The following is a 14,079-nucleotide window of genomic DNA, read 5'->3' on the forward strand; positions in this document are numbered from 1 at the left end:
AGCGAGCACATTGTCCCTGAGCTATCCTCCCGAGACTATATCCTCACCTGTCCCCTGGCTTATCGATCCACAGCATTATAATTATGAGTATGGTTTTAAGTTTCACTAAGCCACAATGGCTACATTCACATTGTTGATTGTTTGTTGATAGTTTTAACATTTTTGACTAGAAGAGTAGGATGCTGGCTATCCACTGAACTGCTGTATTGCATATAGTGGAATTGTATATTGTTTGAGCATTCTATTTGTAATGTTCATATAGTATCTCTAAAAGGGAATACATATATAAATGCTAAATAAGAGAGCATTATTAATGTATTTGTATTTATAAGTATAAAAGACACTATATTGCAAGTACAAACCCTTGTGATAAAACTGTCTAAGGAGGTTATTGCAAGCATCTAATGTGTGTCATACATACACGTTTTTTCTCTCCATTTTCTTTATTGTGTATATTTAGCTATTAAACAAGCCTTAAACACAGATTAAACATAAATACGTGTAAATACATAGCTAAAATTACATCTTTCATGTAAAGAATAAAAGACAATCAAATTCATAAGTGTTTCAAGGATACTTGCTCATTACATAAATAAAATCAAGTAACAATTCTTAAAATGTAATGTCTAATGTTCAATGAGTTTCAAGAATGATTTCCAGACATAAAAAGCAGATGACGAAATAATTACTGATTTGGCTCTGAACAAGTTATTCCAAAATTGGTCATAATCTGCCAGTTTAAGGTTCACACAAAATTCTGCGTATCCCCTGCTATATTGATTTTGTAAAATCAAGCAGGATGTAAGTGTATGTCTACTCGTTTCAGTGCCCTCTCCACATAATCGGCACAAGCGAGCTTCGTGTGGAAATCCTTGCCAGGTCCCCACTTGTTACATTGTTTGTAACAAGTTAAGGCGCAGCAATAAAATAAAGCACTTCAGCGTTTTTGAACAACATTTTGTCAGGCAAAAAGATGGTCTGTCTGCTCATTTTTTAAAGTTTTTCAATATTCGAGATCCTGTTCCAGATTTATGATTTTTTTCTAATACAATATAAATAACAGAGTTTACTAGAGCTTCTTCTAGAGTTATTTACAGTTGTCTCAAATAGTTAACAGAAAATCTTTTGATTTCTTCAAAAAACATGTGGTTTTTGTAAGGCAACAGTTATCACCCAGCAAAATCTGTAAATCATTAGGGTTAAGTCTACTCAGCATAATTTTTAAACATAATAAAGTACGCTGGACGGACCGGTATGAAGACAGTGAAGTGAGACCATACTCAGTCTCAGAGCTTCGACCAGATGACTCCAATGAAGATGCTGCCGCTACTAAATCCAGAGACAGAGAGATTTGTACCTAAGATATTGTAATTTTCTTTAGTCAGAAGTAACTCACTTTCGATGCCCAGAGAAGCCCTTTGGAGACCAATACACATTTTAAAAACCAAATTATCGTTATTGATGGTTGGACAAATGGGAAAGTCTTTATTACTCTTGGCGGCAGAAAAGGTCAAATGACTGTTCAAATGCGTGATTTTTAGCAGAGTCAAGTTGCCTACAGAAACAACACTACTCTGGACTAAATCTTTCCTATCAGACAGAACAGAAACCGTTTGGTTAAAGCCCTTCAAATCCACACCACGAGTCAACGAATGTGGAGTACCACAAAGGTCCTCATTATCACCACTATACTTCAACATCTACCAAACTGCACTAATCAGAATCTTCAAAAAATACAAAATGACATGCTAAAACTATGCAGATGACACTCAAATAATCTACAAAATTGAAGACAATAAAGCCCATCACTCAACCCTAGTCGAGTGTCTAAAAGAAGTCTTTCATTGGATGAATGCCAACAACTTGAAAATCAACCCAGGAAAGACAGAAATCATGATTATATCCAAAAATCAAGAGAACAACACCTATATTCCATGTTCAACGGAAATGGGAATCACACTAATTCCATCTAAGGTAGTAAAAAATCTGGGAGTCCTGATGGACAACACCCTAACCATAGAACCACAAATAAATGCAATAATCAAGAAATGCTTCTTCCTCCTTCACACGGCAAGAAGAATCCTACCTTTCCTCTCCTTCAGCCAGAAAACACTCACATTTGTCGCCCTAGTCATGTCAAGAATTGACTATGCAAACAGCCTCTATCTCGGGATACCAGAATACCTCCTGAAGAAACTACAACAGATCCAAAATGCAGCAGCCAGACTCCTCCTCAAACTATCCAGAAGAGACCACATCACTACAGCCCTAAAAACACTGCACTGGCTCGCAGTCAAACATCGCATCACCTTCAAAACAATGTGCATAACACAAAGGGAAATCAGTGGACAAGGAGCTGAATTCCTGCAAAAGAAATTAACAATCCACAAGCCAACGAGACTCCTCAAATCAAGCAACGATATCCGCCTGGAAGAAAACCCATACCTTGAGAAAAAACTAGGAGGATCCTCCTTCTCCCACTTAGCAGCAAAAACTTGGAACAACATCCCTAAAGAAATAAGAAACACCAAAGACCACCAACAATTCAGAAAATTACTAAAAACCTGGCTCTTCAACATCACAGATGCAAACTGAAAAACCAAAAACCACCAAACGAGAAACACAATGAAAAGGATGATTAATCTAGGACGACAACGACAATATCTACAACCAAATAAAAGAAACTCTTACTACAAACAAGAGAGACGACTCTATACTAATAGGACACAAGCGATTCTTTTAAGGACAGAATCCAGCGTCCCTTGCCAACTCCCAGCGAACAACCTTCACCCAAACGATAAATGCTACTATAGATCATACATGTATAAAGTTGAGAGAACATTAGCACTTGCCACGCTAATTAAGCTGTGGATATTGGCAAGTGCATAGACCAAAGAGAGTTGTGAATGAAGGCAGACACCGCCCCTGCACATAACTGCAAGCGTTAACATTGCGACATTCCAAAGGGGGTAGGAGTGGTAACATGAATGAGCAACCGAACAAGATGATGAATTGTGAGCAGCCCCAACACATGGAGGGAGTAAACCCAGGCTTACCGATGCCACCCTCCTACTAGATTAGTAATGCTTTCGGAGCTAGATTGCAAGGGACGGACAAACACCAGCCCACCCCGCATACTAACAGGGGCCACGTAGGCAGCCGGTTGCCCAACTTGGGCAAGGTTATGAATATGAACGGATGGCATGGGGAAAGGGACTGTGAGTGTCGTACAGCCCCTGAGCTGGACGTAGACACAGATGCCCACACACCGACCTGATTAGAAATATGGAAATTTAGCGCCACACTTCAAGACAGGAATGCCAATTAACCAACCCACTAACAACCTCACCCTCTCCATACACCTCTCAATTTCTAACCAAGCACAACCACAAACCCACAACACAACAATCCGCACAGACTTCACTACACTGCAACAACAAAACAAAGCACACATAGACCCGCACAACAGCACACAGCGTCTTCCGACAGTATAACACCCCAAGCCCAGCCAACGGAATTCCGGGTTGAGGCCGCCAACAGCACATCACTGCGCTCTTGCACTTCTCCAGCTCATCCCCACTAACTCCCCCCATCCCTCCTTTTTTTCAGAGCCGCCAGAGCGCCAGGGGACCACTCCGGTGGTGATAGTGCGTGGTATAAATATCCTTTAACCTTAACATACAGGAACGCTTACCGCGTGTTGCTGAATATCACTATCTGCTATCGACTTCTCTGTCTGTAGATAATCTGTCATTTTCAATGTTTTAGGATTAATGGAGGTACTAGTTTCCTTTCTTCCCATACGAGCCACTGTATTTTGTAAGCCAGTTCGACAAGAGCTATTTTGCTTCATTATGAGCAAACAAACAAGTTGTTTTGCTTACCAATCACGAAATTGCATTGTTTGCTTTGTGCCCCCGCCACCAAACACTCTCCAGCACTCCACAACCACGAAGCGTGTGCTGACATGCTGTCCGCTGGATTTTGTGTCAGCGATTCCAGGCTGTGAGCGGAGCTCAGAGAAGAAGGATTCTGGCAGCCCAAGCGCTGGAGCACAGATAGCACTTGCAAATTACTTGTGCAGGGAAAAAGACAAGTCTCTGTTCCGCAAAACATCAGGCACTCTCCAACACTCCAAAACCACGACTCGCACACTTATGTTTTGTGTCAGCGATTACATGCTGTGAGCGAAGCTCAGAGAAGCAGAATTCTGGCAGCCCAAGTAATGGAGCAGAGATAGCACTTCCAAAACTACCAGTACAGAGAAAAAGACAAGACTCTCTTCCACAAAACACCAGACACTCTCCAACACTCCACAAACATGACGCGTGCGCTGACGCGCTGGCCACTGGATTTTGTGTCAGTGATTCCAGGCTGTGAGCGGAGCTCAGAGAAGCTGAATTCTGGCAGACCAGGTAATGGAGCACAGATAGCACTTCCAAAGCTACTGGTGCAGAGAAAAAGACAAGTCTCTGTTTGGAAAGGCACCAGACACTCTCCAACACTCCACAACCACAACTTGGGTGCTGTCGAGCTGTCCGCTGGATTTTGTGTCAGCGATTCCAGGCTGTGAGCAGAGGTTAGAGAAACAGGATTCTGGCAGCCCAACAAATGATGCACAGATAGCACTTCCAAAGCTACCGGTGCAGAGAAAAAGACAAGTCTCTGTTCCGTAAGACACCAGACACTCTCCAACACTCCACAACCACAACGTGTATACATACAAGTTTGATACGCATTGATACAGATATTCACTCAGAAAGTGGACCGACGAAAATATTGCTGTCCAATAGTATGTCTGTCAGGTACTCTGCGGTAGTAGTTTCTCTTTAACTAAAGCACAGAGACCCATCTTTCTCCAGAGCCTTGCTTCGGCTAAAGCACTATTCTTTTCTGCAAAACCTACCACAGCCTTAGGTTGGCATTCAGACTGTCTTTGGAATGGAGGTTAAGCTTGAACAGGGACGATATTACACTGAATGGCCCACTGCAAAAGCTGCACACTCGGAATGCAAAGTTGATTTGATAGGACTTCTTCCTCTTTATACAAATTGCACAGGTGTTGTCCGTGAAATTTTTAACTCTTTAAGTCCCAGGAAGACTGCTTTCGGTTTCAAGACATTTGTGTGGTTGTTCCAGTCCCCTGGGGCTCATAAGTAATGGATCAGCAAGACCCCCACTATGGTTCCTCAGCCCATGATCTACATGTATGTTGTCCTTGTTAAAGAAGGGTCTTTACTACTAAAAGGCACTCTCTGGACTGATTATCTTCCAGAATCCGCCAATGTATATCCTGGACGATCTCTGGGGAAACAGGGGACTGAGCTATAGTTTCTTGATATCAGTAAGACACCAATTAGAGTTTATTGTTGTGCCTCAAACTTAAATAAGCATAAGGAATCACCAAGAGGAGAGAGAGCAAATGGGCCCCAGAGCTTGCTGAAACAGAAGAGCAGAAGCTCTATGTCATTTCTGGAGAGACAGATAGATCATCTTTAGTGCTTTAATCAGGTCCATTGGGGTAGGCTCTGGCAACGGAGGTGTTCCATAAGGGTTTGATAAAAGAATTATTTTGTCTGGGGTGACAGTGTCCAGGTTTAGAAGGTTCTGGAGATTGGGCCAGTCCCCTTTCAAGATTGAGTCTCCGAGGAGCTAGTCATTGAGTTATAGATATATATGAACGCTCACTAGGCTAAGGTGAGTCACTACAGTTGCCACTACAATGGTAACATCTCATGGAGCTGTGCTGAGGCCAAAAGGCAGAACACAATATTATTACCAAGACTCCCCTGTATTAACTCTGACCTATCAGTGGTGTAGATTAGAAGACTGAAATGTGAAAAAGGTGTCCTAACGATCTATAGCCAAAATTCGACTCTCTGGATAAGAGCGATCATCCTGAATTTCTCAGTTGGAAGTGTGGCATATGGTTAAGTAGAAGACACACACACAAGTGGAAGCTCAAAATGTTTATAGTTTGGGATAAGGTAATCTTTGCCACCATAAACAGCATATTCTCCACCAAGAACAAAGCAAAATAGTGTCACAATGGGTTAACTCATAGTGCCTCTGCCTCCTAACTCGTATCCTACTGCCATTCTCAGGATTCCCTAATATAAAATGCATTCTCAGGGTTATGGCACACCGCACACTTCTTTCATCAAAATGTACAATCTTAGGGATATGGCACCCATCTGCTTCTTAGCAGTCTTTTACCCAGAGTTAAAGTGCCCTGCTCGCTTCTTAGAAATCTCCTGCCCACAAGTACTTCTCTCCGCTTAATTGTGGCGTGTGTCAATATTAGATATTCTCACTTTCTAGCCATGGTTTCATCCTTGAAACATACTCCTATCAGCAAGTGGTCCCTTCCCCTTTTTTATGGTTTTTGTCAGGCTGTCACTTGAGACCCCAACTTTTTGTCAGGCTGTCACTTGTGACTCCTCACATATAACTGCAATGCGACAGCCACAGGTACATCAAAGCATCTCAGGAAGGGGAAAAGCAACACCTTCCTCCGGCCATGGCCAGCCTAATTAAAATATTAAAGGCTCCATGGATCTGCCCTCTCTATTGTCTAAGATCTGCTGGTGGCAGCGCATACTGATTAGAGTTAATTGAAACTGGCCTGCGATAGGCCTGATCACATAATTGACAAAAGGGGACAGGAAACCCAACACCTCTTTGATATGCAATGCATCAACTTGAAGCTAGCACCCACCCCTCTGTATGAAGGGCAGTGAATGGCATGTCTGGGCCTACTGTTTACAGTAGGCAACCCCTGCAATAAGACCCCCTTTCAGAGGGAAGAAGTATGTGAATTGATGGAGACAGAAAGTCTTTACTTGCCACAAACTTCAAGGGAGACCTGCGCTTTGATCAGGAGTCACAGGGAGCTCAATTAACCAGAGAGAACCTTTGATCCACAACAGACAGGAAGATGGGTGGGACTTAGTAGTACATGTTGTCATCCCTTACCTTTCCTGTTGAAAAGCACTCTGGGTATAACCTCACGAATAACAGAAGATTGTTGGTGGGGATGCAAGATTGGTTCATTAAGGTAGGCTTAGCCTACACCAATCACTGGGGCCCATTTGGCTTTAAAAGAGGGCTGCGGCCCTCACTTAGCAGATCAACCGAAGACTTCGAAAGGGGTAAGCCGAAGGACTCATTTGGACCCTGGCTGAAGGTACAGCCTGCCTTACTGCTTCCACCAGGGAAGGAAGACCAGGACTTCCAAGATGGAAGCAACATCCCTCCCCTAAACATCTCCTAGGGAACAGAGGGAGATACCAGACTCAGAGGACCCATCCAGCAGCTCCAGAACCGGCACCCAGCCAGCACACAGCGTGCCCTGCTAGGTTATGCCAGCAAGCTTCCTAGGTGATAATTATCAGAGAGTCTCTGAACAAAGGACAAGGCCATTGCCTGCAAACACGCTCCTCAGCTTTGGGCCGTCCGCCTTAAAGGATGGCACGAGCCCTGCGAAGAAGATAGGAGGAGTGCCATAACAAGCATCAACCAGCGTCCATCTTTTAATGACATTTTTGAGGCAGTCGAGCCCTTGAACCGCATCCGGCTTCACTACTGACTGTAGTCACGCTGCAGTCACTAAAGCCGTCTGACGCGCCTCGACCAGCGTTACAGATCCACCAACCAGCAGAGACAACGATACTTGACCCAGAGCCGCCATGTAGACCAACCTGTAGCCATCTGTCCAGCTTTGCTTGCCAAACTGCCTGTCGCCTGATTCCCACAGCTGTCTCCTGTCTTGAACTCTGTCGCAGGAGCTGCAAAGCATCCTGGAACCAACTTGACGCTATCGAGCATCAAGATCATCTCAAGCACCAGGTACATTGTGGTTCTGTCACCCTGGTCCTTCTCCAAAGGCCTCTAGTGATATTTACCACCCCTTGCTCTCTTGGTGCTGAAACCAAATAACCTTGAACAGTTAAGACTGATTGCTTTACCGACTATCCTCCTGTCAGTATCCAGAGTGCTTCCCCAGAGTGCTTCCCTTTCCTTCATGAAACTGTCCGTCCTCTGTGTTCCTTTACAGCGTAGGTTGTATTTTGTAGTGTGCTACAACTGTCTGTTGTAATAATCATAAAGTAGATATTTTTATACAACCTTGACTGGACAGTCCGTTTTATCATTGCATAACAATTGCATTTTTGCTGTGTCGCAACTAACCAACAATCCACGACCTTGCGGAGATAAGCCTGCTGTTCCATCCACGTCACCAAAATTGGAAATTAAGGTTTATAATTTACTTGTGTTTCCAATCGGTTTGGATCCCTTCTGGTGTTCTAGAGGTGTGGGGCTAATTGATGGTTTAGAAACCGATATTCATCCCTGGACCACTGGTGTCCCGGAAGTTGATTCATCACATTTGCAGTGTGTAAACGTCCATAATAAAAGAAAAATACCTGCACAAGATTTTCTGATTACCATCTGCTTTGTAGTGATTGAAAGCCAAGGATGCTGCGACAGCACAGAAAACAGTTTAACGTTTTGGCCTAAATTGGGGCCTTTCCCTGTGAAATCTGGCCTAGTGATAACTTATATGAAGGGATGGAATCCATTTATCTTACCTTGTCCTTTGGTAATGAACAACAAGAGGTCAGGCGGAATATTAGAATTTAAAATGAAATAGCAGCACTTTACAGTTTCTGAAAATGGCATTAACCAAATGTTAAAGCCATGACTAATGGGGATAGGTTGTACTAGTGCTATTGATACATGAAATAAATCAACATAATATGCCATATGATGTTCCCAACTGTAGGGACAATCACATGGGTGAGGAGAGGGGGAGTGGGGGAGTAGTCAAATTTAAAAGGCAACACCTTTGGCCCGCTGCAATGTTATCCCATCACGCGTTCACACAGTGGTATGAGCAGAAGCGCTCATGTGAGGCGGAGCATATAGTCTCATGAACATTATGTAATGGCACGTAAATGGACTCCTTTCATCACACTTGCCCCTCGTTTCTAAGTTAAACAGGGACCTGGCTGTATCATCCCCTCCATCTCTCTTTCCATAACCCGCACGTGTCGATGTCCTTTTATAAGAACAGATCTGCAAGGTTCAAGTATTGAAAGTACGGATGGCTGAAGAGCCAGCCAGGCCTGTGTTACGCGGCACCATTCATACGGGGACCAGAACAACCCTCACCAGTTCCCCTGCATCCTTTGCCAGCACTTGCCCTGTGCTCCCTTTCCCCGACTAGCCCAACTTGGTCCTCCCTGCCCACCGCACTCATCCTCCCTTCCACTCTCTTTTCCCCCTGCACTTGCCACTTTGGCGTGCCCAGCACTTCTCTGCCCCCTTACCTGGGGGCAGCCCACTCTTGCACTTCTCCCTTTACCCCCTCCCCCTGCACTTACCACCTTCTCAAGCACTTTTGCTGTTCTACGTTAATGATTCCCTTGCGCCCTCCCCCGCAACTTCCCGACCACATCATGTTTTGTGGCACCTTCAAACACTTGTCTATAGGCGCCATGCAAATGTCCAATGAATAAATACATAAATAAAAAAATAAGTCCTACATTTTAAAATGCTGCATTGTAAGAAGCTCAATAAATACATCCTTAAGCTACTGGGGGCATCGTGCCTCCTAAATGCCCTTCTTCAGAAGAAACGGGCCATATTGGTGCAACTGAACCTGGTAATTTTTGGCGCAATTTCTTGTTTTGATATGATATTGTATTTATAGCGCGCCTCTATACAAGTGTTTGAAATTTGCGTCCAAATCATTCTTAACAGGGAGTAACGCATGTTCATTTTCTGAAACCACAATGCATGTAACATGTTAAGAGGAAACATATGGTTGAAAACGTGGTACTTACCGCGTGTACGCTGGACTGTTTGCGGCACTCGCCTCTCCTCCCAGGGGCACCATCTCGCTCATGTGTGTGCTGTCTGCCTGCTCTGCCAGGTTCATCGCTTCTCCCGTTTTTGGAAAGACTGCCTCGAGTTGAAAGGGGGCTGTGTGTCAGGCCTGCAATGCTGCTGTGGACTGGTGCCAAGCAGCCCTGCACCTTCTGCAGAGGGCATCCCACACAGTCTGCTGCCCGGGTTCTTTGAAGCATTCCCTTGATATCTTGGCTGACACAACATGGCCTTTTCAGAAACCAAACGGGAGTAGCCCGTGTGCCATTTCACCATGTAACATCTCCCATGGCTGGCCTCTGCTGTCCCCGGCCGCCTCGTTTCTTCTCATCTACCTATGCAGCGAGAGAGCTGATAATGGCAACAGTCGGTGCGGCCTGTAATGCTGTGTGGACTATCTATGTGTGCTTTCCTTGGGTATTCTAGCGGTGTGTGTGTCTGTGAGAGAGAAAGAGAGACGGCGTTGTGCGTGTGTGCTTTGAAGAGGGGAGCGCGTTTCGCCTCCCCGGACTCCCTTGGGATGCATAATACTACTGACCGAAAAATGCCCCTCCCCCACTCGCAGACACCAGCTAAATCACAAGACAAAAGCCCGGCTCTTATACATTCCAGCCCTAATCCAAGGACAGAGGTGTAGTCAGGCGGTCGCATTTCCCATACGGGCTTCTTTACTCTCCGATACTTTACTGGCTCAGGAAAAAAGTCAGGGGAATATAGAAAAAAAGGACACTTGTCATCTCTTTTTTATGCCTTTATTTTTTAATTTTATGCAGAATATTGTTAGTGTCTCATATTATTTTTGAGACAAATCCCATTCCTTTAAAGGAGACGTACATTTTTTTGCCGGATGGTCTCTCCCAGTCTTGCCGGTTCATGTTTGCAAATGCTGATACATATGCACACGATTTAATTCTTGTATTAAGAAGAAACGTGATAATATTCATTTGTTGTTTCCTCAGAACATGTCCATACAATTATTAGCGCACAAACGATGCTTGCACTTATTTCTAGACCCTGGAAGGATGAAAGGCCGAGTTGGCCTTAGCAGGATTTGGAGCTACTCCCTGCAGATCATACACAGATCTCAGCAGCGAACACTCAACCCACTCAGCTATCTTACCAGCTACGATCTATAGTTGCATTTAGCGAATTCTGCCATCTATATGAGCACACTAGCACTACACATGGTTGTTTATCTGTTTATCGGAACCAAAGGCTTACACAATTTCAGAAACGGCAGCTTAGAAAAAGATCCTCCTCATACAAAGCTGCCACGGGTCTCACCATCTGTAAGCCGAGAGGGTACCTCATGGCCGCCACATTTCCACTTTATGTTTGAAGGATTGTGAAAACAGGCTTTGAAAAAGCTAACGGGCTCTGGCTTCTTTTAAAAGGAACCGTATTGGTTTATTGATGGGGAGCTTGTGAATATGTGTGTGCATGGGTTCGAAGTGGTGGTGAGCGTGTGTGGGGCTGGGGGTGGATGAAAGATGAGGGCATTTGGGATCGAAAGGAGTGTGTGTGTTTGTGTGTGTACGTCAGAGAGAGAGAGAAAGAGAGAGAGAGATAACTGGTGGGTGGATGGAGTGTGTATGAGAGAGAGAACTGGTGGATGGATGGAGTGTGTGTGAGAGAGAGAGGGCGAGAGAGAACTAGTGGCTGGATGGAGTGTGCGCGTGTGTACGTGAGAGAGAGAACTGGTGGGTGGATGCAGTGTGTGAGAGAGAGAGAACTAGTGGATGGAGTGTGCGCGTGTGTACGTGAGAGAGAGAACTGGTGGGTGGATGCAGTGTGTGAGAGAGAGAGAACTAGTGGATGGAGTGTGCGCGTGTGTACGTGAGAGAGAGAACTAGTCTGGTGGGTGGATGGAGTGTGTGAGAGAGAGAGAGAACTGTTGGGTGGATGGAGTGTGTGTGTGTGTGAGAGAGAGAGAGAGAACTGGTGGGTGGATGGAATGTGTGTGTGTGTGAGAGAGAGAGAGAGAGAGACAGAGAGAGAGAGAGAGAGAGAGAGAGAGAGAGAGAGAGAGAGAGAGAGATCTAGTGGGTGGATGGAGTGTGTGCGTGTGTACGTGAGAGGAAGAACTGGTGGGTGGACGGAGTGAGTGTGTGTGTGTGTGAGAGAGAGAACTGGTGGGTGGATGGAGTGTGTGTGAGAGAGAGAGAGAGAGACAGAGAGAGAGAGAGAGATAGAGAGAGAGAACTAGTGGGTGGATGGAGTGTGTGTGTGTGAGAGAGAGAACTGTTGGGTGGGTGGAGTATATGTGTGTGTGTGTGGGGTATGTGGGTAAGGACAGCATGTGTGTTGATGTTGAGTGCACCTGTGGGTGGATGGATAGTGTGTACGTGAATGTTGAGTGTCTGGGTCAGTGGTAGGTCAACAGCATGTGTTTCAATGATAGGTGTCTCTAATGCCGGAATATTTAGGAAGGAGAGGCATCAGGACAACGAGAAGAAATCTCGACCATCAATACACTGTACTTCATTCAGATCTTCCACACAAGGGATCAGGCACAGAATCTGAATCAAAACACTAGCGTTTCGCAGACATGTGTGTCAACATATGGCACACATACTGATCTTGTCACTTATGTTATCCTCCATACTTGAAGCAGCCCTCCGTACCATGAGGCGTGGCTTTGCCAGAATGTGCACTGATACTCATCTTGTCACTTATGTTATCCTGCATACCTGAAGTTATCCCCACTCACCATGAGGCGATGCTCATCAATTAATTCTGTAACCAATATTCACTTGCACTTCGCATTATGTGCCATGCACTTTCTGTAACTAGAGCCTAGATGCCTGAGGGTTTTGTGGGCTGAAATACATGTAAAAATAAATAAATCAAATAAATATGCAGAGCCAACCCAGTGGAGTTCCCTATGATCTCCTGGACGCCACCCCTTTCAAGAAAGCCGTCATAGCTGCATGAACCCCTTAAGTGCATCACACTACATTCTGCTGGAGTCTTGGGCAGCACATCAACACATTCTAATGCATGTCTCAATCCATCTGCAGAAGATTTGATTGGTTAGTGCCACCCCCTTGATGCATGGTTAAAAGCCACAGACAGTTGTCTGTCTATTCAGTTTTAATCCAACATGGCAGTGTAAAAGCTGAGTGTCTTCTTAGTGTCCAGCCTGTGTAGACTCTCCTCTGCCTCGGAAGGCTGAAGTGGTGAAAGAAAGTGGGAAATTGCATTGGCTGTTATATTGAATATGGTAATAGCATTCGGTAGGAAAGACAGCATCACTCGAAGTATCATATTGTCGTTCCTAAATAGGGTGTAGAACTTGTAAGCACAGAGCATGTAACCCACTCATCATTCTGGATGATGTTATGGCCACCCAAAAGGCAGTTTTCGGGGTGAGGAACTTGAAGCTTGAAGTCATAGCTGTGCATCAGCTATAATGGTGCAGCCATCAATTTTAGTAGGTCCCAATTCAGGTCTAACTACGCCTGGATGTATGAAACTGGTGGATAGCGGATTATCAGTTCCTTCTGAAATTGTACCAAAACAGGGATCTAACATAACCCCGACATAAAGATGGGTGGAACTGCCTTTTATCCCCCAGTGCAAAATCTAGCACTCTGTTCATTGAGGCCGAAAGGGGACAATTTTCCAGCAAAATCACATCCACCTTCATGAGTACAGCTTCCTCTTGCTCTACCGCCTGGCCTTCAACTTTCACAGACTGATCGTGGCCTTGAAACATTAGGCATTCAATGGTAAGGGAACAACCTGAAGGCTTGCCGAGTCCAGAAGGTAAACCCTGCCTGCATCAGCAAGGCTGAAAATACCAGAATCCTCCAGTATTCTCTGAGGCTCAGTTGGTGTTGGTCTGCTGTGACAAGGCCGATATCCTGGCCTTGTCAAGAGGGAGGGGAACCCCTCTCAGCTGGGGTGTGGGAGGCTTACCAGGGAGTAATCCACAGCCCTTCTCTTGAGGAGGACAGTAGCACTTGAAAGGGCTCCAATTCCTGCCCCTACCCTTGTGCCAGTCCATTTCAGAGCAGACAACCTTTGTTTCATGCCATACCTCCTCGACAAGATGCTTGGCAGTGTTTTTGTGCTTCCTCCTAGCACGATCCTACACCAACGGGAAACCAGCAAGAAGTAGCCAAGAGAGAGTAGTGATACAGCACCATAACCCAGTCGCCAGAAGACTGGCAACTGACCACCAAT

The 14,079-nt window shown here is 45.0% G+C and overlaps 1 protein-coding gene across 5 annotated transcripts in view; it reads right to left on the reverse strand.

The window, feature by feature from the left end:
- Window positions 1-14,079, reverse strand: part of PSD (pleckstrin and Sec7 domain containing) — a 1,402,592-nt gene that overhangs the window by 732,323 nt on the left and 656,190 nt on the right. The gene's annotated exons all lie outside the window — the stretch shown is intronic.

This window comes from Ambystoma mexicanum, chromosome 8 (genome assembly GCF_040938575.1).
Source record: "Ambystoma mexicanum isolate Mex_15411 chromosome 8, UKY_AmexF1_1, whole genome shotgun sequence".
Lineage (NCBI taxonomy): Eukaryota > Metazoa > Chordata > Amphibia > Caudata > Ambystomatidae > Ambystoma > Ambystoma mexicanum.